The 21310-nt window shown below is 46.5% G+C and overlaps 1 pseudogene; it reads left to right on the top strand.

Annotated features, from left to right (window-relative positions):
• Positions 1–20674, top strand: part of LOC125339711 — a 43564-nt pseudogene extending 22890 nt beyond the window's left edge.
• Positions 20675–21310: the final 636 nt, after the last annotated feature.

Genomic DNA, 21310 nt, shown 5'->3' with positions numbered 1-21310 from the left:
GCTGGGAATTTTCTGCATCTTTGAGCCCTTCTCAGCTCTTCTGTTCCTCCCTTGCTCTGCTCTCCCCCCCCTCTCCCCTGTCCCCCCCATCCCCCCCCTGCAGAGTTGCATCTTTTTTTTATCAGGGGATGGTCAGGTGATTTCCAGTAAAGGTCAAGACACCCTGACCTTTGTGTGACTGATTCCTACAGATAGAATAAAGGGGCGCTCATAAGCAGCCTTCTGAGGTGGCTCGGGGCTCCATCTTGAGGTCCCAGCCTTGACCCTGCCCATACTTTCTCGCTCAACAAAATTCTTTTCATCCCCGATTGTCATCTGACTGAGTGGTCTCTTTGATAATCAATCCCCGAACCCCATAACACTACCTTAAATATAGTAATACAATGAGAATCTGGGCTCAAAAAACATGGAGGCGTATCCCTGCTCCTCCCAGGTAAAAGGCACCTGCATTTAAAACGCAGGACACAGCTGGTTAAAACCGGGCTTGCAGGGGCTGGGGATATGGCCTAGTGGCAAGAGTGCCTGCCTCATATACATGAGGCCCTGGGTTCGATTCCCCAGCACCACATATACAGAAAATGGCCAGAAGTGGCGCTGTGGCTCAAGTGGCAGAGTGCTAGCCTTGAGCAAGAAGAAGCCAGGGACAGTGCTCAGGCCCTGAGTCCAGTCCCCAGGACTGGCCAAAAAAAACAAACAAAAAAAACCCGGGCTTGCTCCATGAGTTTGCAGAGCAGGTTCCCAGAACCAGGCCTGGGTAAGTTACTGAAAGCAAAAACAGAACCTGCAAAGCACATCCTAAAACTTTTTGTTTTTGGGCCACCTCCAACCCTCCAACCCTATTTAACGACCCTTGAGCCCTGCCCGGAATTGTTTACAGGGTCTCCTGAATCTCCTCAGGTCACTGTGGCTATGATGGCCCTCTTTAACTGTCCATTAATGTTTATCTGGTCTGCTGAGTTTTCCCTATTTATTCTAATACCCTCGTGACTCAGTTTCCCAGCACAAGTTGTAATACAGGTACAGGCAATTGTCTTCTGAATAGTAGTCGGTATGCCCTGGAAATGAGCCAGCCCTGGTCGTTGTAATTAAGATATCTTGCAAGGCACTGTTTGCTCAGGACAACAATCCTAGCTACCCAGGAGCTAGAAATCAGAGGAACAACTTCCTAAGCCAGCTCAGGCAGGAACATCTTCCAGACTCTTATCTCCAATAACCTATTTAGAAAGAACAACAACAACCCCAAAATGGTGTCTTGGCTCCAGTGGTAGAGGGCTAGCCTTGGGAAAAAGACTCTCAGAATCAGATCCTAGGCCCTGCATTCAGGACCCAGACCTGGTTCACATACCAAATGTTCACATGTATACTGGAAGAGCAAATACTTGGAAAAATAGCTCCTCCTTGTGGAACGTGCATTCTCTCTAACGACCAACACCTGTTTGTAAATATATGGCTAGATGTATTCTGTCCTAAAAGCAATGTTCACACCGAATGGTCAACTATTAGAAGAACAAGTCAGTCCTAGAGACCTGAGCCCAGGTAATAAAAATGTCACACTGAAGGTGATGAAGATCAAATGTCGCAGATCTTCACTTAACTACAGCAGGGCTGTGCACCCAGCTTCCAAGGCCCACAGGGGAGACAAGCCATCCTTTGAATTGTAGATGTAGCTCCTTGCATAGACCTAAAGGGGATATGTAAAAACATAGTGAGGTTTAGCCACAATGGGCACTGCCTAAATCCCCAGTGTGGAACCTGAATTTCCTGGAACCAACCCCAACTCCATCAGGGGGCCAGATTGTAGGGGAAGAGCAGGGTAGACACTCGGTTGCCAGATCTCCTATGCCGACCCATCTCCTAGTCCTGCTTCCTCTAGCAAAGCGTCACCTGTCAGAGGTCCCTTAGGTTTGGTCTGGGTTGCTGGTATTGTTTTCTGACTCTTGCTGCTCTCCCTGCTCCTTTTTCTAACAGGGCTAAGTGTGTATTCCCGGGGCCACCAGTCTTTGTGACAAGAGTCTGCTTGCAGACACAGGCCTTTTACTAAACACTCCCAATCCACCTCACAACGTGGCTTCTCTGTGTCTCGCCGCCGACTACACACCACATTTCTGGCGTCTGTCTCTGGGTAATGAACAGAGCCAGTCTCTGCTTTTCAGAGGCCTGGCCTCTGTCGGCTGACAGACAGCCCTGGGCGGGACTGTTCACCCAATGCTCAACGGAGTTGTTGAGTAGAGGTGTTGATTGGGTGGAGGTGCGCAGGTGGGAGGAGCCAGGACTTCACTTCCCCTGGAGCTGGGAATCCTGGGCTGGAGGCGGCCGCTGGCTTCTGTCTCCCTCCATGCTTCTTTCAGCATAGCGCTGGGACTGCCTGGGAGTGAAAGCCTAGAGGAGCACTGTCTTGGGATGATGGCGTCCCCGGTGAGTAGCAAAAGCCTTCCTTAAAGAAATGAGACTTTGGCATTGGGTTTTTGTTTCATTTTTTTCTTTTTCTCTCAGAAGGGGGACTTGAACTCGGCCTCAGCGCTGTGTCTGGCCTGTTTGGTTGCAGGCTAGTGCTCTACCACAGGGAGCCACAACCCCACATCGTAGTTCCCGGTGGTTCACTAGAGATGAGACTCTTGAGATGATTCTGGCTGGGCTGGCATTGAGGCCGGATCCTCAGATCTCAGCTTCCTGAGCAGCTCAGATGGTCTCAGTTTACAGCCTGGAGCCAACAGTGCTCCCCTGCGTTATCAGATTAAGTACAAAGAAGACTTGTTCACGAGTTGTAATTCCAAGTAAAGACTCTGAGGTAGTGGTCACTGCTCGGAAAATTCTCCCACTACTGAACTATCCATGTACTCTGGCCTGCAGTTCACTGGTGTGTGGAAGGAGCACAGGGAATGTCTTCCATCTCTTTGTGGGTGGCCTCGTGGCAAGTGCCTCGTTATGGGGTACGGGTGAGGGTTTGTGAAGTTTCCTTTAAACGCAGGGACTCATCACTTAGGGTTGTTGACTTTGCAGGATAAGAATTTCTGGGCGAAGCAGATTGGTAAGAAAACATAGCAGAACTCAATAGAATAAGCAAACAAAGTAGCAAACAGAAGGGCAGTATCACATACTAGCAGATTATGAATGCCACAGGAATCCTCCTAACAGCCAAGGATCTGTCTCCCGTTGCTCCTACCCAGCCCCACACTCAGTTAGAGTGCTCCTTCCCTTTTCCTTCCCCATTTGTCTGCTTGTCTATTTGCTTCCCTGTGCAATCAATAAAGCTTTGCCAAGGTCTTACCATGGCGACTTGTCCAGAAATTCTGATTCTGTGATTGAAGTCAAGGACCCTAAGAGTCCCCACCTTTAAGGGAAAACTTCACCCGTCCTCCCCTGTGTCCAGCCAGACTCATTAATCATGCTGACGTGTGCAACTGACAGTGTGGTGCTAACTATGGCGCCTAAAACTGAGTTTGCTCTTGTTCCCACAGGCTAATAGGCAGGGCTTTCAACAGTTTCGCGTAGAGAAACTCAAAATTGTCATCACCATTTTGTAGTTACTAAGTGCTAATTTTGCTTCTGTAAACCGCTTTGTGGCTAAGGACCTAGGAAAGAGCATAAAACGCTCTGGGCAGATAGTTTCCAGAAAAACCATAAACACACATAAGAGTGACCAGCATAGAAGAAAAACAAGTTTTAGAGTTACCAGAACTCCCCCACCCAGGTGTGGTTTCCAGTATCTAAAACCCTGCAGCTGTGCACTATGCCCCTGGCTTAATCAATTGTAAATGCCTTGGTCCTTTCCAGATTCGTTCCTGCCACCAAATGCGCCAAACATGCTTTAAAATTATTTTATAATTTTCCCGCGGTGTGTGTTGATTTGTTACAAGATTATGATGAATGCTAAATCCCTGCCTTCCCCTCCCCACCCTCCTCCAAATATATGAAGCAGCTGCTAGCCGCTAGATCCTGGCCCCTTAGCGTCTGGTTGCCCAGTGCCTAAAGGATCAAGCTAGAGCTTGCAATAAAGACTCCTTTTGCTTTTGCATATGTGTGGGTCTCTGGTGGTCCTTTTGTGGGTCCGCCATTTGAGCATAACAGCTGTTCCTCTTCCCAATGGCCCAGGTTGGAGTGGGAGAAGGGGGTATTTCTGAGGGAAACCGAAAGCCTTAATGCAGTTCAGTCACAAGCAGTTGTTTGTTTGATCTAATTTGAAGCCAGGTTGTAATGGCGGAAGGGTCCGAGGGAGGGGGCCTCCCAGTCCCTCCAAGACTCCAGCACTCAGAGAAAGTCTTCAGTAAAAAGATGGAATTATTGGGGAAGTTAGAATAAACTGACTGGCCAGGGCCACAGCCCAGACTTGGGGAGTGCTGGAGGCCAAGGCAGCATGGTTGAGCTCCCCACAGGTACCTGGCCAATGAGGTCACAACACCTATAGAGTATGCTAAGCCACACGCAGGTGGCCAAGGGAGTTACAACCTGTTGCATAGTATCTGCTTGAACCAACCTTTCATCTAGTTAGAGTTGACAGGTGGATTGGAAGGGTGGAGGACGATGACTATTGTTTACAGTGAGGTGGGAAATCTTCCAGGGCTTCTGAGAAGTCAGGGCAGAGCCCTCAACTCTGAAGCTCAGGGCTGAGGGAGATAATGGAGATGGAGTCAGCCTCTGCCCACTTGCACCAGCCAGATCTGACCTCCAGATCTGGCCTCCATCACCATCTTGATGTAGGAAACTTCATGAACAGAATTCAATCTGAAGGTATACATGTAGGAGAAAAGTGGGAATAAGTGTTGAAAATAGGAAAAAGAAAGCATTGGGTAAAATTTTGAAAATTAGGCAAACCCCAATATAGAGGCTTGTTTTGTAATAGGGAGGTCGCATTTAGGTAGCACCATCACTGGCCACACAGTGAATTGTACTACCTGACATCTTGTGTTCATGGTGTGCCTGCTGGCCTATAGGTTACTGAACCTGTCACTCAAGTGCCTGGGTCTGGGAGCTTCCTGTGACCCAGCCCCCAGACCTGATCCTATTTAGAGTCAGGTCAGCTCAGGTGCCATTGTTTGCATCTCTATGTTTGTGTCCCCATGTCCTGTCTCCTGGCTCATCTTCAGTCACCATGGTGTCCCAAGTCAGCACTTCATTGGAGCTGGATTGGTTTCCTAGTATGGTTTTTGTTGTTTTTTCCCTCTCTGGCCTGTTTCATGATAGTGTTATGGGTATGTGGGGGCTGCAGGCCTTTGTAACAACAAGCTGCTTGCAGAGTAATGCTCTAATAAAATCCCCAGTACTCAATCCTTCAGTATGTGGCTTCTCAGATAACTTAGTGTAATATAAAACACTTTCTACATGGAAGAATGGAAAGAACAAGAAGAGAGGCAGTGATGTATAATCCATGAGTTTGCATAAACACTGAGGATGAGAGGTGCTATCAGTATGAATGGTGATCTCGGGGCTCTCAGTGTGCCTTTGATGGGCCTTGGGGAAACTTCTGGTATTAATGACCTGGAACCTCATTCTGAGCTACCCAGTCATGATCTGTGCCCAGAAATGACACCATGAAGAGGCCAGGCTGTGTGGGAACTCCTTAATTCTGAAGAATGTAAGGATCTCCTCCAGCTGCTCTGGACTTTGAATAATACAGTGCTGGCTTTGTGTTCTCAAGGAAGGAATGACTACTGTGTTGCTTGCTGCAGTTGCATGGGATATTAGGGCCCGGGCTGCTCTGCTTGCAATCCTAGCTACTCAGAAGCCTGAGTTCTGAGGGTGGCACTTTTGAAGACAGCCTAGTGAGGCAACTCGGGAGACTCTTACTCAGTTGGCCAGCAAAAAGCTGCAAGTTGGAGGCGTGACTCAAGTGGTGGAGCACTAGCCTGGGGCAGAAAAGCTCTGGTATAGTCTCAAGGCCCTGAGATGAAGTCCCAGAACCAGCAGAAATAAAAAAAAAAAAAGAATCATATCATTGAAAGATTTTATTGAGTGATACTCTTAGGTACAGTTACAGGAGTGAATCATTGAGTCAAAGGTGCAAAGTAGATAAACATTGTTATGACTGGTTTTGTGAAGTTCCTGTTTACTTTTTTTTTTTTTTTTTTTTTACCAGTCCTGGGCCTTGAACTCAGTTCCTGAGCACTATTATCCCTAGCTTCTTTTTGGTCAAGGCTGAGCACTCTGCCATTTGTGCCACAGCACCACTTCTGGCCGTTTTCTATATATGTGGTGCTAGGGAATCAAACCCAGGGCTTCATGTATACAAGGCAACCTCTCTTGCCACTAGGCCATATTCCAAGCCTCATCTTTACTTTTTGACAGTGCTGGGGCTGGACCTTTGGGCCAAGACACTGTCACTGAGGTTATGTGGTTCAAGCCTAAGGCTCTACTGCTTGAGCCTTAGTGCTACTCTGGCATCTTCTGTGCAGCTTACTGGAGATGTGAGTCTCTGAAACTCTCCTTTCCTAGCTTGGTTTGGAACAATGATCCTCATATCTCTGTCTCCTTGCACCAGATGCAGGTGAGGGTTTGTGACATTTTCCTTTTAACATAGGGACTTCTCCCTTTGGGTCCTTAACTTCAATCCCAGAAAAAGAATTTCTGGACAATTCACAGTGATAAGAAAACTTGGCTGATTCTACTGAGGATGTCAGCAAGCCAGTAGACAAAAGCAGAGAGAAATGCAGAAAGCAAGGGCACACTCTTAACAGAGTGGGGTCCTGTCTTGTAGAGACACAGACCCGCAGTTCCCTGGTATAAATTCCTCTCCCTGAGGGATCCATGTAGATAACCCCACCTCATTAAGTCTCCACCCAGTTAGCTTGGTAACCATCAGACCTGGAGGCAGTTACCTCCCCTTTCCCTGAGGTCACATCCTAATCCACCTGGCCACACCCCTTGCCTCTGCTCCAAATAAAGCAGGACTGGGTGGGGATTGCCCCTTCTCTCCCTTCTCTCTCTTCTCTTCTGCCATGGATCATGTCGGCCAAAGGCCTGCAGTTCAGTAACAAACTTTCTCTCCTTCCTGAATATCACGTGACGTTCTCCTTTACCGGCTAACTACTTTAAAAACCTAACAATTGGCTGTTGAGATTATTAATATGGTAAAAAAAGGGCGTGTGACTTTAACTTTATGGCAAAATAGGTGTTTTCCTTTTGCCCTAATCACTCCTGGTGCTACCTCCTGAGTTTCTGGGTGTTTGGGGCTCTCTTGGCAGGTGGAACCCATCCTGCCACAGAGCAATTCCTTTTCCCTGAGATACGGAAAGTGCCCTGTTGTCTACATTTTGGTTGGGGGTTGCTTAAGTTCTGGGGGAGCATTTTACTCAGGAAGGCATACATCCTGCCAGACAAATTTCTGCCAGATTTTATTTCCCAGCTTCAGGGCCTTCCTGTTTTCTTAAACTTTAGTTAATCCCTATGCTATTCCCTGGTTGCTAAACTGCACATAAGATGGAAGTTAAGAATAAACCTGGCTGCAGTAAAAGAAGGTAAGGTTGAGTGGTTTACATAAAAAAGACTCTTGTGGATATAATAAAGAAAACATTGCCCCGGCCTGCGGGGTTTCGTCAACAGGAGCCCGAGGGGGAATTGACCTGAATGAGAGACAAACCAGACACAAGGAGGGAGACCAAGACAGGATTCTGATCAAGGTCTCAAACTTTATTTTCGCAGGGCAGCTTATATAGTAATCAGCAAAGGGTAACTCACACAGACAGGGTCATTAGGTTGCTAGGTTACAGAACCATGGGATGGTCCTTCTCAGGACAGGGACTGAGTAAAGTTTACAAGGTTGTTAATTAAAACTAGACAAGATGTTAGGCTCAACAGGCAAGGTTGTAAAAGCATCAAACATTCTTATCAGCTAAGACTTATAGTGTCTTCTTGTTAGAGCATGACAAACAGTGCCAGATTTTCTTATCAGTTAAGTTTTATAGTTTCTTTATGTTACATCCTTACAGCCAGCACCAGACATCCTTATCAGTTAAGTTTTGTAGTTTCTTTATGTTACAGCCTGACAGCCATTTTGGCTCCCGGCAAAACATCTTGGGATTCGTGGGGTCCTTCAAGTAAGCCATGTCTTGCACATCCTTGAGATAACAACATAGCCAGAGGTTAGGATGAAATTTGTTGTTGGCTCACTGCAATTTCTCAGGAAGGGATGCATCCTGTTGTGTCTCTGAAGCTGAGATTGCGCTTGTATGTTTCTAAACACCACATTTCTGAGTTGCCTTCACCGGGCCTCATTCTTCTGAACTTATCCTGCCTAATTTACCATGAATAACTTTGTTCCCTTAATCTTAGGAGCAGTTGATGGACTAGCTTTATGCTTGAGTTTTTTTTATTCCTGGCAGCCTTTTACTCTGCTTTCTTTTCTGTAGTCGATCCTTGCTCAGACCTGAGTGCAGTGCCTGAGGGCTTGTAGTAACATTGAAGTCTTAGAATGGAGCATAGGTTTCTCACAGCAGTTATTCTATCTACAAGGGAGCCTGAAACCTGAAGATCACAGTTCAGAGCCAGCTTGGGCAGTAAAACCCATGAGATTCTTTTCTCCACTAAATTACCAAGAAGAAGAAGGAGGGAGAGAGAGAGGGAAAAAGAAAAGGAGGGGGAGGACAGGGAAGAGAGGGAGGGGACGGAGAAAGAGAAGGCGAAGAAGAGGAGAAATGGGGGAATGGAAGTGTAACTCTGGTGGGAGGAGACTCAGGTTTAGCAAAATAAACTGTGAGACAGCATGTAGGTCATGAAGCCCAAAGCTGGCACAAACTTTATTCTAAAGGAGTCATAAGCATGTGGCTGCAAAGGCTGAGGACTGGCCACTGTTGCTCAGAGCCCTGCAGAGAAGTCCCCCAGACGCTTATCTCTCATCCACCACCAAGCAAAGCTGGAAGGGGAGCTGTGGCTCTAGTGGTAGAGCACAAACTAGCCTTGAGTAACCATGCTCAGGGTCAGCACCCAAGACCCAAGTTCCAGTCCCAGGAGAGGAAGGTGTTCCTTTGGAATGTGGTAACTCCATATCGTCTCTTCCACAGGCCATGCAGTATTCCGGGGTGCGCCTTGCTCATCCGCCCCTCCACAGCATCCTTCAGTGTGGCCAGTGCTGAGGCCACTCAACCCGAAGGGTCCGGGCTGTTGTCCTAAAGAACCGTGGGTTTCTTTTCTTTTGTGGCCAGTCCTGAGCCTTGAACTTAGGGCCTGAGCATATGCCTGGCTTCTTTTTGCTCAAGGCTAGCACTCTGCCACTTGAGCCACAGTGCCACTTCTGGCCTGTTCTACATATGTGGTGCTGGGGAATCGAACCCACCGCTTCATGTATATGTTGTGAGCACTCTTGCCACTAGGCCTAGCCTAGCCCTGAACTGTTGGTTTCTGTGTGTACGTGGCCTCCCCTTTACCTACCTCAGTTGGTGTCATATCAAGGCTTGTCTGTTGGACTTGTCCCTGTTGCACTGTCGAATGGGAACCGTCTTGGGTGTTGCAGGAACCTCTGAACATTGAAGATGTCACTGTAAACTTCACCACCAAAGAGTGGGACCTGATGAACCCAGCACAGAGGAAGCTGTGGAGAGATGTGATGTCAGATGTTGCCTGTCTGCTGGAGTCCATCGGTGAGTACCGGGACCCGTCCAGTGCGCATATATACTTATCAATGTGAGTGTACAAAATGAAGCATATATGTATGTACAAATACATTTGCTCAGCTTCTTTCCACTGGAATTTTACTTGAATTCAGCCTGTGAGAATGTACTTTTTTTTTTTTTTTTTGGCCAGTCCTGGGGCTTGGACTCAGCGCCTGAGCACTGTCCCTGGCTTCTTTTTGCTCAAGGCTAGCACTCTGCCGCTTGAGCCACAGCGCCACTTCTGGCCATTTTCTGTATATGTGGTGCTGGGGAATCGAACCCAGGGCCTCATGTATATAAGGCAGGCACTCTTGCCACTAGGCCATATCCCCAGCCCGAGAATGTACTTTTAACGATAGCTTGTATTTTGTTAAGGCAGAAATAGAAACTGAGGGATTACTTCTGAATCCACCCTTAGACTATATATTGTAATTTCCCATTGCTTGTGAACATGGAGTTACATGAACAGCATCTTCATCTAATTTGGAGCCACTGTGGGATTCCTTAGATTCAATGAATTACCTCATTTACAGTTATATTGTATTCTCTTAGCTACTCTGTTTCCAATTACAAACGTAGCTACCCAGGAAAGCTGATATCTGAGGATGGTGGTTTGATGCCATCCAAACAGGAGCACTCTGGGAGACTCTCTTACTAAGCACAAAAAAGCAGAAAGTGGGGTTGAGGCTCAAGTGATAAAGCACTAGCCTTGAGGCTTAAATCTCAGCAACAGCACACACATCCTGATTTGAAGCAGCAGTGATGACAGAAATTGTCATTCATAATCGTGAATATGACAAGAGTTGCTTTCCTTAAGGATTTTTTTTTTTTACTATTTTTTCAAATTTGTATCATCATACTGATGTACAGAGAGGTTACAGCTTCATACGTTAGGCATTGGATACATATCTTGTACTGTTTGTTACCTTCTCCCTCATACCCCCCTCCCTTCTCCCGCTTTCCCTTTCTTTCCCTCGCTGAGTTGTTCAGTTCACTTACATCAAACAGTTTTGGAATTACTGCTTTTGTAGTTGTTTGTCTTTTATTACCCTGTGTCTCTCAATTTTGGTATTACTGAGGATTGTTTTCTTTCCTTTGATTCATTGAATGACTACACAAATGCGGATTAAGGTGCTTCCAAAAATCTCCCGGTTTCATGGCAGGTATGCTTTTAAACATTTCTTACAGGCATTTCCATTCCACATGGCAAAGATGGCCGTCTTTACATACAGCAGGTCAGCAGTAAGGTCCACGTGACCCCGTCAGTGGTAAGTTACACGGATGCGAATCCTGTCGTGACCAGTAAAGACCTGGCAGTGGAAAGAGTGGCTGGCAAAGCGAGTGCCTGCCTCATCATTAGCTGAGGAAATTTCTTGGATGGAAGTTCCAGATAGTTTGAATTTCATAAGGAAAATAACAGGATTTCAAAACCTTCATCTCAGGGTCTTAGAATGTGGCTTAGTGGTAGAGTGCTTGCCTAGTATATATGAAGCCCTGGCTTTGATTTCTCAGTAAACAGAAAAAGCCAGAAGTAGTGCTGTGGCTCAAGAGGTAGAGCACTAGCCTTCAGCAAAAAGAAGCTCAGTGACAATGCCCAGGCCCAGAGTTCAAGCCCCAGGATTAGCAAAAGCAAAAATAAAAACAAACAATCTGAGATATGCAATATAAAATAGTCTGAAGCCAATGCATTTACCTATGTGTCTGTCTATGTCTCTGTCTTCAACTATGCTTATGCTCTCTCTGTTCTCTCTTTCTTTCTCTCTCTGTCTCTGTGTCTTTCTCTCTCTCTCTGTCTCTCTCTGTCTCTCTCTCTCTCTCTCTCTCACACACACACATACACACATAGAGACAAGACTATCTGGTCATTCACTTGATTCTTCTGTTGTTGACATCCTGCATGGATCATGTCTTTAGCATTTTCAAGCTGGGGATATGGAAGAAAAAATAAGTTTGTTGTTTTTGCTTGTCCTGAGGATTGAACACTGGGCCTGGGCAATGTCCCTCAGCTTCTTTTGCTCAAGCCTAGCACTCTACCACTTCCAGTACAGCACTGCTTCCAGCTTTTTGGAGGCAAGAGTCTCATGGACTTTCCTGAACTGCATGACTTTGAAACATGATCCTCACCTCTCATCCATGTGGTTAGCTAGGATTACAGGTGTAAACTATCAGTGCCCAGTTGTAATATGTTTTATGTGTAGGCTAAGTAGTTTAGCATTCACATGTAGACAAATGGCCTCGGAGATGAATGTGAACAATTGATGATCATGTGTCATCATATTCCCACAGCAGAAATCTCTTTCTCTGCAAGAATCAGTTGACAGGAATGACTCCACAGAAATGAAGACTCACAGCTCATCATTGACACAGAGTTTGCTAAAGGGTGCAGAAGACATCTCCTCTGTTAGCCAACACTGGGGAGAGAACCACCATGAATATTCATGTACTACTGAGCACCTGGAAAACAAAGAAATTGATCATCTAAATGGCAATGGCATTATCAAAACTTTGTTAGACATTAGACAATGCAGTAAGTCTGTCAAGGAAAACAGACAGAGTGACTGTGGTCTGTGTGCTAAAGTCTTTGTTGAAAGCAATGAACGCTGTAAACACAACGTATCTCACACTGGAGGAAAATCACATGATTGTAGTTTATGTAGGACAGCCTTTGTTCCTTCAAATTTCAGTCATCATACGACTGCCCATGATGGAGACAAGGCTTGTGAGGAAAGTGACCTGGGGCGTGTACTCGGTAAACCCAGGGAGCTCAGTTGGCAGAATGGAGGAGACAATTCCCAGGAAGTTGATGACAGCCACCTGTTTACTGCCCCCTCCATTCAACCAAGTCACTTCCGGCAGCTGGAGGACATGCCCACTGGAGGAGGGGCAGATGGAGCTCCCCTCTGTGTGTGGGAAGCGGGCATTCAGCCATCCTATCCTGGAAATCAGGAAGTAGCACATGTCAGAGAGAAAGCAGAAGCTTGTCCTCCCGGTGGAGAAGTCTTGCAAAGGCCAAGTGACCTTAAGACACATAACAGAACACACACTGAAGAGAAACAGCATGAATGTCACATCAGTGGGAAAGACTTCAAATTACCAAGTCGTCTTAAGAAACATAGCATAGTGCACATTGGAGAGAAACCCTATGAGTGTCGCACCTGTGGGAAAGCCTTCAGTACGCCATCTTACCGTGTCACACATGAGAGAATACACACTGGAGAGAAACCCTATGAATGTCGCACCTGTGGGAAAGCCTTCAATCACCCATCTGAACGTAACAGACATGAGAGAATACACACTGGAGAGAAACCCTATGAATGTGACATCTGTGGGAAAGCCTTCACTTATCCCGCTTCTCATGCTAGACATTTGCGTATACACACTGGAGAGAAACCCTATGAATGTCACTTCTGTGGGAAAGCCTTCCGTACATCAACTAACCGTGCCACACATGAGAGAACACACACTGGAGAGAAACCCTATGAATGTCGCACCTGTGGGAAAGCCTTCACTCAGCTATATTACCGTAACACACATGAGAGAACACACACTGGAGAGAAACCCTATGAATGTCGCACCTGTGGGAAAGCCTTCATTCGGCTAGATCACCTTAAGACACATGAGAGAACACACACCGGAGAGAAACCCTATGTATGTCACATCTGTGAAAAAGCCTTCACTCATTCCTCTTCTCATGCCAAACATGAGAGAATACACACTGGAGAGAAACCATATGAATGTCGCACCTGTGGGAAAGCCTTCAATTGTTCTTGTCACCATGCCAAACATGAGAGAATACACACTGGATAGAAACCCTATGAATGTCGCACCTGTGGGAAAGCCTTCACTCAGAAATCTCACCGTGACTCACATGAGAGAAGACACTGGAGTGAAGCCCTATGGATGTCACACCTGTGGCAAAGCCTTTACTACATCATCTGAATGTGCCCAACATGAGAGAATACACACGGGAGAGAAGCCCTATGAATGTCGCACCTGTGGGAAACCCTTCTTTGTATTATATAACCGTGCCACACGTGAGAGAATACACACTGGAGAGAAGCCATAAGAATGTCGCACCTGTGGGAAAGCCTTCCTTATGCAATCTTACCATGCCGCACAAGAGAGAACACACACTGGAGAGAAATCCTATGAGTGTCGCTCCAGTGGGAAAGCGTTCAGTGATTCATCTCAACGTGTCACACATGAGAGTACACACACTGGATAGAAACCCTATGAGTGTCACTTCTGTGAGAAAGCCTTCAGTCTTTCATGTTCTCATGCCAAACATGAGTAAATACACACTGTATAGAAATCCCTTTAGTGAGGAAAGCCTTCAGTACGCCATCTGAATGCATTGCATGAGAGAATACACTGGAGAGTAGCCCCATAAGTCTCACTTCTGTGGGAAAGCCTTCAGTCTGTCATATCAACGTGCATCACTTGGGAAAATGCACATTGGAGGGAAGCCCTGTGAGTCACTTCTGTGATAAAGTTTTCTATTTGGCCTCCAGCCTTTTTCACCATAAGTTATTACACACTAGGGCTGGGGATATGGCCTAGTGGCAAGACTGCTTGCCTCATACATGAGGCCCTGGGTTCGATTCCCCAGTACCACATATACAGAAAATGGCCAGAAGTGGCGCTGTCGCTCAAGTGGCAGAGTGCCAGCCTTGAGCAAGAAGAAGCCAGGGACAGTGCTCAGGCCCTGAGTCCAAGCCCTAGAACTGGCCAAAAACAAAAACAAAAACAAATAAATAAAAAACAAAAGAAATTACACACTAGACAAAAATTGATGTGTGTCATCAGTGAGTGACATCATTTAGTATCTCATTTAAACCTCAAAGGACGAGAAATGAGAGCAATTACACTAATGCAACCTGTGTGTGGAAGGTTTTGGTACACCCTGTAACCTTAGAAAGTAAGAGCAATCCTCCTGGAGGGAGAAATCGAGAATCTCATCTGTGTGGGAAAGTCTTCAGTCAATCAACTCATCTAAGACAACACCAGAGCACATATATTAGACAGAAAACACCAATAGAAACCATCTTTGTGAGAGGCTTTAGGCCTGATTATCCATGGGCGAGAAAGACTATGAACATCACAGCTCTGGGAAATCCACCAGACATCATGGAGGGTTGGCTCCCTCAAAGAAAAAACAGTGGAGACAGACCGTGAGTGTCACTTGTGGGAAAGCTGTGAACTGATCTACTCTTCTTATACAGAATCAAATTTTGCACACTGAAGAGAATCCACAAGAACATTTTTCATGTGTGAAATGCTTCTGTCTGTAATCAGCCCTTCAATGCCATGTGGGAATACAAAAAGGAAAAAATAGAGCTGTGTGGGGTATTATATCTTGCTTGTATATTATGCATGTAAGAACTATGACTATGACTCAGCCTTTAAAGTAAATGTAGATATGATGAACTAGAACTAGAAAAGCCACCTAGAGACCCAAACTCAGTTTGGCTAGTCAGTCCCTATGCCAAACGCATTTAAAGATGTATGTGTGTAATCTGCTTGGATGGTATGGAATGTAGCACTCTGTAGTTACAGTGTTAGTTTCAAATACCCTAAGGGCCTTAGCAGGAAAGAATCTCCTAATCCATCCTTAATGGCGAAATCTTTCCATCTATGATTTTTTTTGTGTTTATGTTTTGGTTCCTTGTTGGTCTTCTGGCTTGAAATTGGTGTGAGGCCTGTCAACTGTCTTTTAGATCTTTTTTCTCTAGGCTAGCACTCTACCACTTTAGGCCACAGCCCCAATTCCGGCTTTCTAGGTGAACTGGAGAACTTACCTGGCCCGGCTGGCTTTCAATATTGATCATTAGGTAACCAGCCTACTGAGTTGCTAGGATTACAGGCATGAGTGACCAGCAATGGGATACAATGTGTGTGTAAGTGATAGGAGAGCATGTCACTTGACCTACCTCATTTGTCTTTAATTTTGTGGACAAATATTCATCTAAGCATCAGGTTTGGCATGCAAAAGAAACCTGAAATTAAAAGTTCTGAAAACTCTTAAGTATTCCTTCTAAATGAATGATGAACTTTTATAATTGATAGCTTTCTTATTTAACAGTCAACTTTGTGGTATATGTAAGGTTCCATATTGTATATGATGTTTAGTGTTGTGAGTGATGAAAATCTCTGTGTGAATAATGATGTATTTTTCAATAGAGATTCACTGAGGAAGCTTGATCTTCAAAAGAAAGTGAAGGTGGGAGGAGCCAGGACTTCACATCCCCTGGAGCTGGGAATCCTGGGTTGGTGGAGGCTGCTGGCTTCTTTCTCTCTCTATGCTTCTTTCAGCATAGTGCTGGGACTGCCTGGGAGTGAAAGCCTAGAGGAGCACTGTCTTGGGATGATGGCGTCCCCGGTGAGCAGCAAAAGCTTTCCTTGAAGAAATGAGACTTTGGCATTGGGTTTTTGTTTCATTTTTTTCTTTTTCTGTCAGAAGGGGGACTTGAACTCAGCCTCAGCGCTGTGTCTGGCGTGTTTTGTTGCAGGCCAGCTTTCTACCACAGGGAGCCACAACCCCACTTCGTAGTTCATGGTGGTTCACTAGAGATGAGACTCTTGACATGATTCTGGCTGGGCTGGCATTGAGGCTGGGTCCTCAGATCTCAGCTTCCTGAGCAGCTCAGATGGTCTCAGCTTACAGCCTAGAGCCAACTGTGCTCCCCTGCATTATCAGATTAAGTACAAAGAAGACTTGTTCACGAGTTGGAATTACATGTAATGATTCTGAAGTCGTGGTCACTGTTCAGAAAATTCTCCCGCTACTAAACTATCCATGTACTCTGGCCTGCAGTTCAGTGGTGTGTGGAAGGAGCACAGGGAATGTCTTCCTTCTCTTTGTGGGTGGCCTCGTGGGAAGTGCCTCGTCATGGGGCACGGGTGAGAGTTTGTGAAGTTTCCTTTAAATGCAGGGACTCTTCACTTAGGGTTGTTGACTTTGCAGGATAAGAATTTCTGGGTGAAGCAGATTGGTAAGAAAACATAGCAGAACTCAATGGAATAAGCAAACAAAGTAGCAAACAGAAGGGCAGTATCACATACTAGGAGATTATGAATGCCACAGGAATCCTCCTAACAGCCAAGGATCTGTCTCCCTTGCTCCTACCCAGTCCCACACTCTGTTAGAGTGCTCCTTGCCTTTTCCTTGCCCCTTTGTCTGCTTGTCTGTTTGCTTCCCTGCGCAATCAATAAAGCTATACCAAGGTCTTACCATGGCAGCTCTGGGATATCCGCCACTCATCATGGAGGGTTGGCTCCCTCAAAGAACAAACAATGGAGACTGACCGTGAGTGTACCTTGTGGGAAAGCTATGAACTGATCTACTCCTCTTGAACAGAATCAAACTTTGCACACTGATGAGAATCCACAAGAACAGTTTCCATGTGAGAAAACCTTCTGTCTATAGTCAGCCCTTCAATGTCATGTGGGAATACAAAAAGGAAAGATTAGAGCTGTGTGGGGTATTATAACTTGCTTGTATATTATGCATATAAGAACTATGACTATGACTCAGCCTTTAGTGTAGATTTAAATATGATGAACTAGAACCAGAAAAGCCACCTAGAGACCCCAACTCAGTTTGGCTAGTCAGTCCCTATGCACAAACACATTTAAAGATGTATGTGTGTAATCTGCTTGGATTCTAGGGAATGTAGCACTCTGTAGTTACAGTGTTAGTTTCAAGTATCCTAAGGGCCTTAGGGGGAAAGAATGTCCTAATCCATCCTTAATGGAGAAATCTTTCCATCTATGATGTTTTGGTGTGTGTGTTTTGGTTCCTTGTTGGTCTTCTGGCTTGAACTTGGTGTGAGGCCTGTCAACTATCCTTTAGCTCTTTTTTCTCTAGGCTAGCACTCTACCACTTTACGCCTCAGCCCCAATTCCGGCTTTCTAGGTGAACTGGAGAACTTACCTGGCCCGGCTGGCTTTCAATTTTGATCCTTAGATAATCAGCCTCGTGAGTTGCTAGGATTACAGGCATGAGTGACCAGCACTGGGATACAATGTGTATGTAAGTAATAGGAGAGCATGTCACTTGACCTATCTCATTTGTCTTTAATTATGTGGACAAATATTCATCTAAGCACCAGGTATGGCATGCAAAAAACCCCATGAAATTAAAAGTTCTGAAAACTCTAAGTATTCCATCTAAATGAATGATGAACTTTTATAATTGATAGCTTTCTTATTTATCTGCCAATTGTGTGGTATATGTAAAGTTCCATATTGTATATGATGTTTAGAGTTGTGAGTGATGAAAATCTCTGTGTGAAAAACAATGTATTTTTCTATCGTAAGATTCACTGAGGAAGCTTGATCTTCAAAAGCATGTGAAGTCATGTCTGATTTATTGGATGTCAAAGTATCTTTAAACAATATATAGATATGTACAAATAATGTATGTACAATAGTGAGATTGCATAAAATTAATAAGAGGAATCATCACATGTAGATTTGGATGTCATGCAATCCAAACTAAAGTTCAACCAGACAGAACCTAATTTGCAGATAGAATTAGGAATACAGGGCTGGGGATATGGCCTAGTGATGAGAGAGCTTGCCTCATATACATGAGGCCCTGGGTTCGATTCCCCAGCATCACATATACAGAATACGGCCAGAAGTGGCGCTGTGGCTCAAGTGGCAGCCTTGACCAAGAAGAAGCCAGGGACAGTGCTCAGGCCCTGAGTCCAAGGCCCAGGACTGGCCAAAAAAAAAAAAAAAAAAAAAAGAATTAGGAATACAGATTTGAAATAATTGAGAGACTAGTTTGAGAAGATCTGACATTTATTTTGTTCTACTTTGTATCCTCAAGTATTACCAGAACATTGGATCCGAACTCCTTGATAGGTGGGAAGATATTCAGCCCATACTTTGGGCCATCCCTTCCTTCAATATCCTTTCCACTGAGATAATTTCCAACTCCTTTCCGTTAGCAGAAATCCCCAAATGTGTTGAGAAACACAGCACAGGGTTTTCTCTTCTTCCCAAGTGTCTAGGAATGCCATGACTGTCAAAGGTGAGTGCCTGGGTATGCAGCCTAAGGCATTTGGGACTCCTCAGTCCTCCTCAGTACATGGGTGTTACCACGTCTGTTGGTCAGGCCCTCAGAATACTCTTGATGTTTGTCCTTAAACATCTGCTTTGAGCAGAGTAATGGTGGGAGTTCCTCTAAGTCAAATCCTCATGATAGCCCTGAAATAACTTACATAAAATATATGGAAACATATATCATTCACATCAAAAGTCCCTGGCCCGAGTGTCTCAGATATGTAATCCCAGCTTGTCAGGTGGCTGAGAACAGAAGAATTTTGTGAATCCAGCCCAGGCAGGAAGTCTATGAGACTCTTACTGACTCTCCCAAAGTCAGCTGTGGAAACGATGGCTCAAGGGGTAGAGTGCTAGCCTTGAGCAAAGAAGCTCAGTCCCAACACAGAGACCCTGAGCTCAAGCCCAAGGAATCAACAGAAGAAAAGGAACAAGATGAGAAGCTCCTTAATGAAGAGTGTACTGATTTTATGTAAGTAGTCACTGGTGTCGTGTTTTCAATAATATGGAAAAAGTGTGCTTTTCAATACACCTTCTCAAATTACCTATATTCAGGGTACTGATGAGCATATCTTTACAAGTAACAGAAGGTGCTTAGATCAATAGTCGCGGGATAGTTGAACTGCCCCGCCTGCCAGGGCTGCCCTGGCGGGCTGCTGGCTGCCTCGAGGGCCTCCCTGCTTCTCTGCCCGTGTTGACTGCTCCATCTCCACAACCTCCCGTTGGAGCGCAAGGGCTGCAGGTTGGCCCGGCCTGCGGTGGGTCTGCTGGGCCCAGCGCAGCTGAGCATCCCGCCCGCCCCCGGGAGCCGTGATGCTGGGCTGCTTGGCCCCCCGGCCTCTGCCCTGTGGACCAGGCCACCGGCCACTCCCCTGGAGGACCAGGAGAACCCGGAGAAGTCAGCACCGGGAAGGTGGCGCCCCCGGGGCTCCGTGGGGGTCCTCTCGCGTGGGCGGCAGGGCCAGGCCCAAGACACGACTGGCTGCACCCCTAAAAGACCTTCCGGTGAAGGATGAGCCCGTCAGCAATCTGCCCCCTTGGAAGGAAATCAGCCAGCAGGCCTCCATCACCGTCCATGTGGACGAAGCCCCGCACAGCCTCAGAAGCCACCGCCCCAGCCCAGAGCCACTGAGCGCGAGGATGAGCTGGCTTTCAACACGGCCATGGCTTTGTCTGACACATGAAAGCCGCTGGTGCCTCTTGATTTTCCCACGCATGGTAGTTTTGAGTCCCCACGCACCATGGACATGTCAATCGCGCTGGAAGAGGAGGCGCCGCCGAGTGTGAATGCAGTGCCGGAGTCCCACGCCGACATCCACGCGCACCTGCGGGAGGTGGAGTCAAGTGCAAGCCCAAAGCGGGCTATTGGAAGAAGCAGCCCGGCATCACCAACAGCATGGGGGCCATCCTGGTGGACTGGCTGGTGGAGGTGGGGCAGGAGTACAAGCTGCAGGACAAGACGCTGCACCTGTCCCTCAACTGCATCGACCACTTCCTGTCCGCCATGTCCGGGCTCAAGGGGAAGCTCCAGGTCGTGGGCACGGCTGCCATGCTGCTTGCCACCACAGTCCCCCAAGTGGGAGAGTTTGTGTACATTACAGATGATACCAATTCTAAGAAACTGGTCCTGCGGATGGAGCACCTGGTCCTCAAGGTCCTTGCTTTCCAGTTTCTCACGCAGTACTTCCTGCACCTGCAGCCCGTGAACTGCAAGGTCGAAAGCCTGGCCATGTTTGGGGGAAATTGTCTGATAGTCGCCGACCCGTACTTGAAGTACCTGCCGTCCATGATGGCGGGAGCCGCCTTCCACCTAGCACTCTACACCCTCACTGGGCAGAGCTGGCCCGAGTGCCTGGTGTGGAAGTCGGGTTACACCCTGGAGAGCCTGCGGCCCTGCCTCCTGGATGCGCAGCAGACCTACCTCCGCGCCGCCGCACGCGCAGCAGTCCATCCACGAGAATCACCACAGGGCCAAGGACCATGGAGTCTCCCTCCTCAACCCGCCAGAGACGATGAGTCCATAGCTGGAGGACAGGAGGACTGAAGGACAGGAGGACAGGAGGACCGCCGCCCTGCCGGCCTCCCCATGCAAATCATTCCAAGCATGTGTGTGTGTGTGTGTGTGTGTGTGTGGTATACAGTGTTCATCCTGGATTTTTATTTCACAATCATTTCTGAACATAACAAGTTCTGGCCAAGAACAAATTATGGTACCTATCATTTTTTAATGGTTTTAATTTGTATATCTTTTTGTACATGGATGCACCTTAGACAATTAGCTGATTTTTAGTGGTTTTAGTGATATATTGATGCCAATAGAAGTATAAATTGATTTGGACGTCAAGGTTACTATCACTGAGCTTGGGTTTTTTGCAAACAGTGAGAAGAGCTCTGCCTCTTTGGAAAGCTGACCCTCAAATGCTGACATTCTTCATTCTAAGTGACTGGGCCGATTTGCTGCCCTGCTCATGGTCTAAGCTCAACGTGGAAAAGCACGCCTGGCCTCAGCCCTTGTGGAAGTCTCCTCGCTGTCTCTTCGCTCTTTCCGCTCTCTGCATGTAGTGTGGCAGCTTAGTAAACAACTTATTCAGATGAGAGGCTTTTGCGAGGTAGACCAGGTTCTCTAGAAATATTCATCTGAAACCATAATGTTAAGAAAA

The sequence above is a fragment of the Perognathus longimembris genome, chromosome 21 (genome assembly GCF_023159225.1).
Source record: "Perognathus longimembris pacificus isolate PPM17 chromosome 21, ASM2315922v1, whole genome shotgun sequence".
NCBI lineage: Eukaryota > Metazoa > Chordata > Mammalia > Rodentia > Heteromyidae > Perognathus > Perognathus longimembris.
The sequence above is the reverse complement of the archived record's forward strand: the minus strand, read 5'-3'. Positions and strand labels throughout refer to the sequence as shown.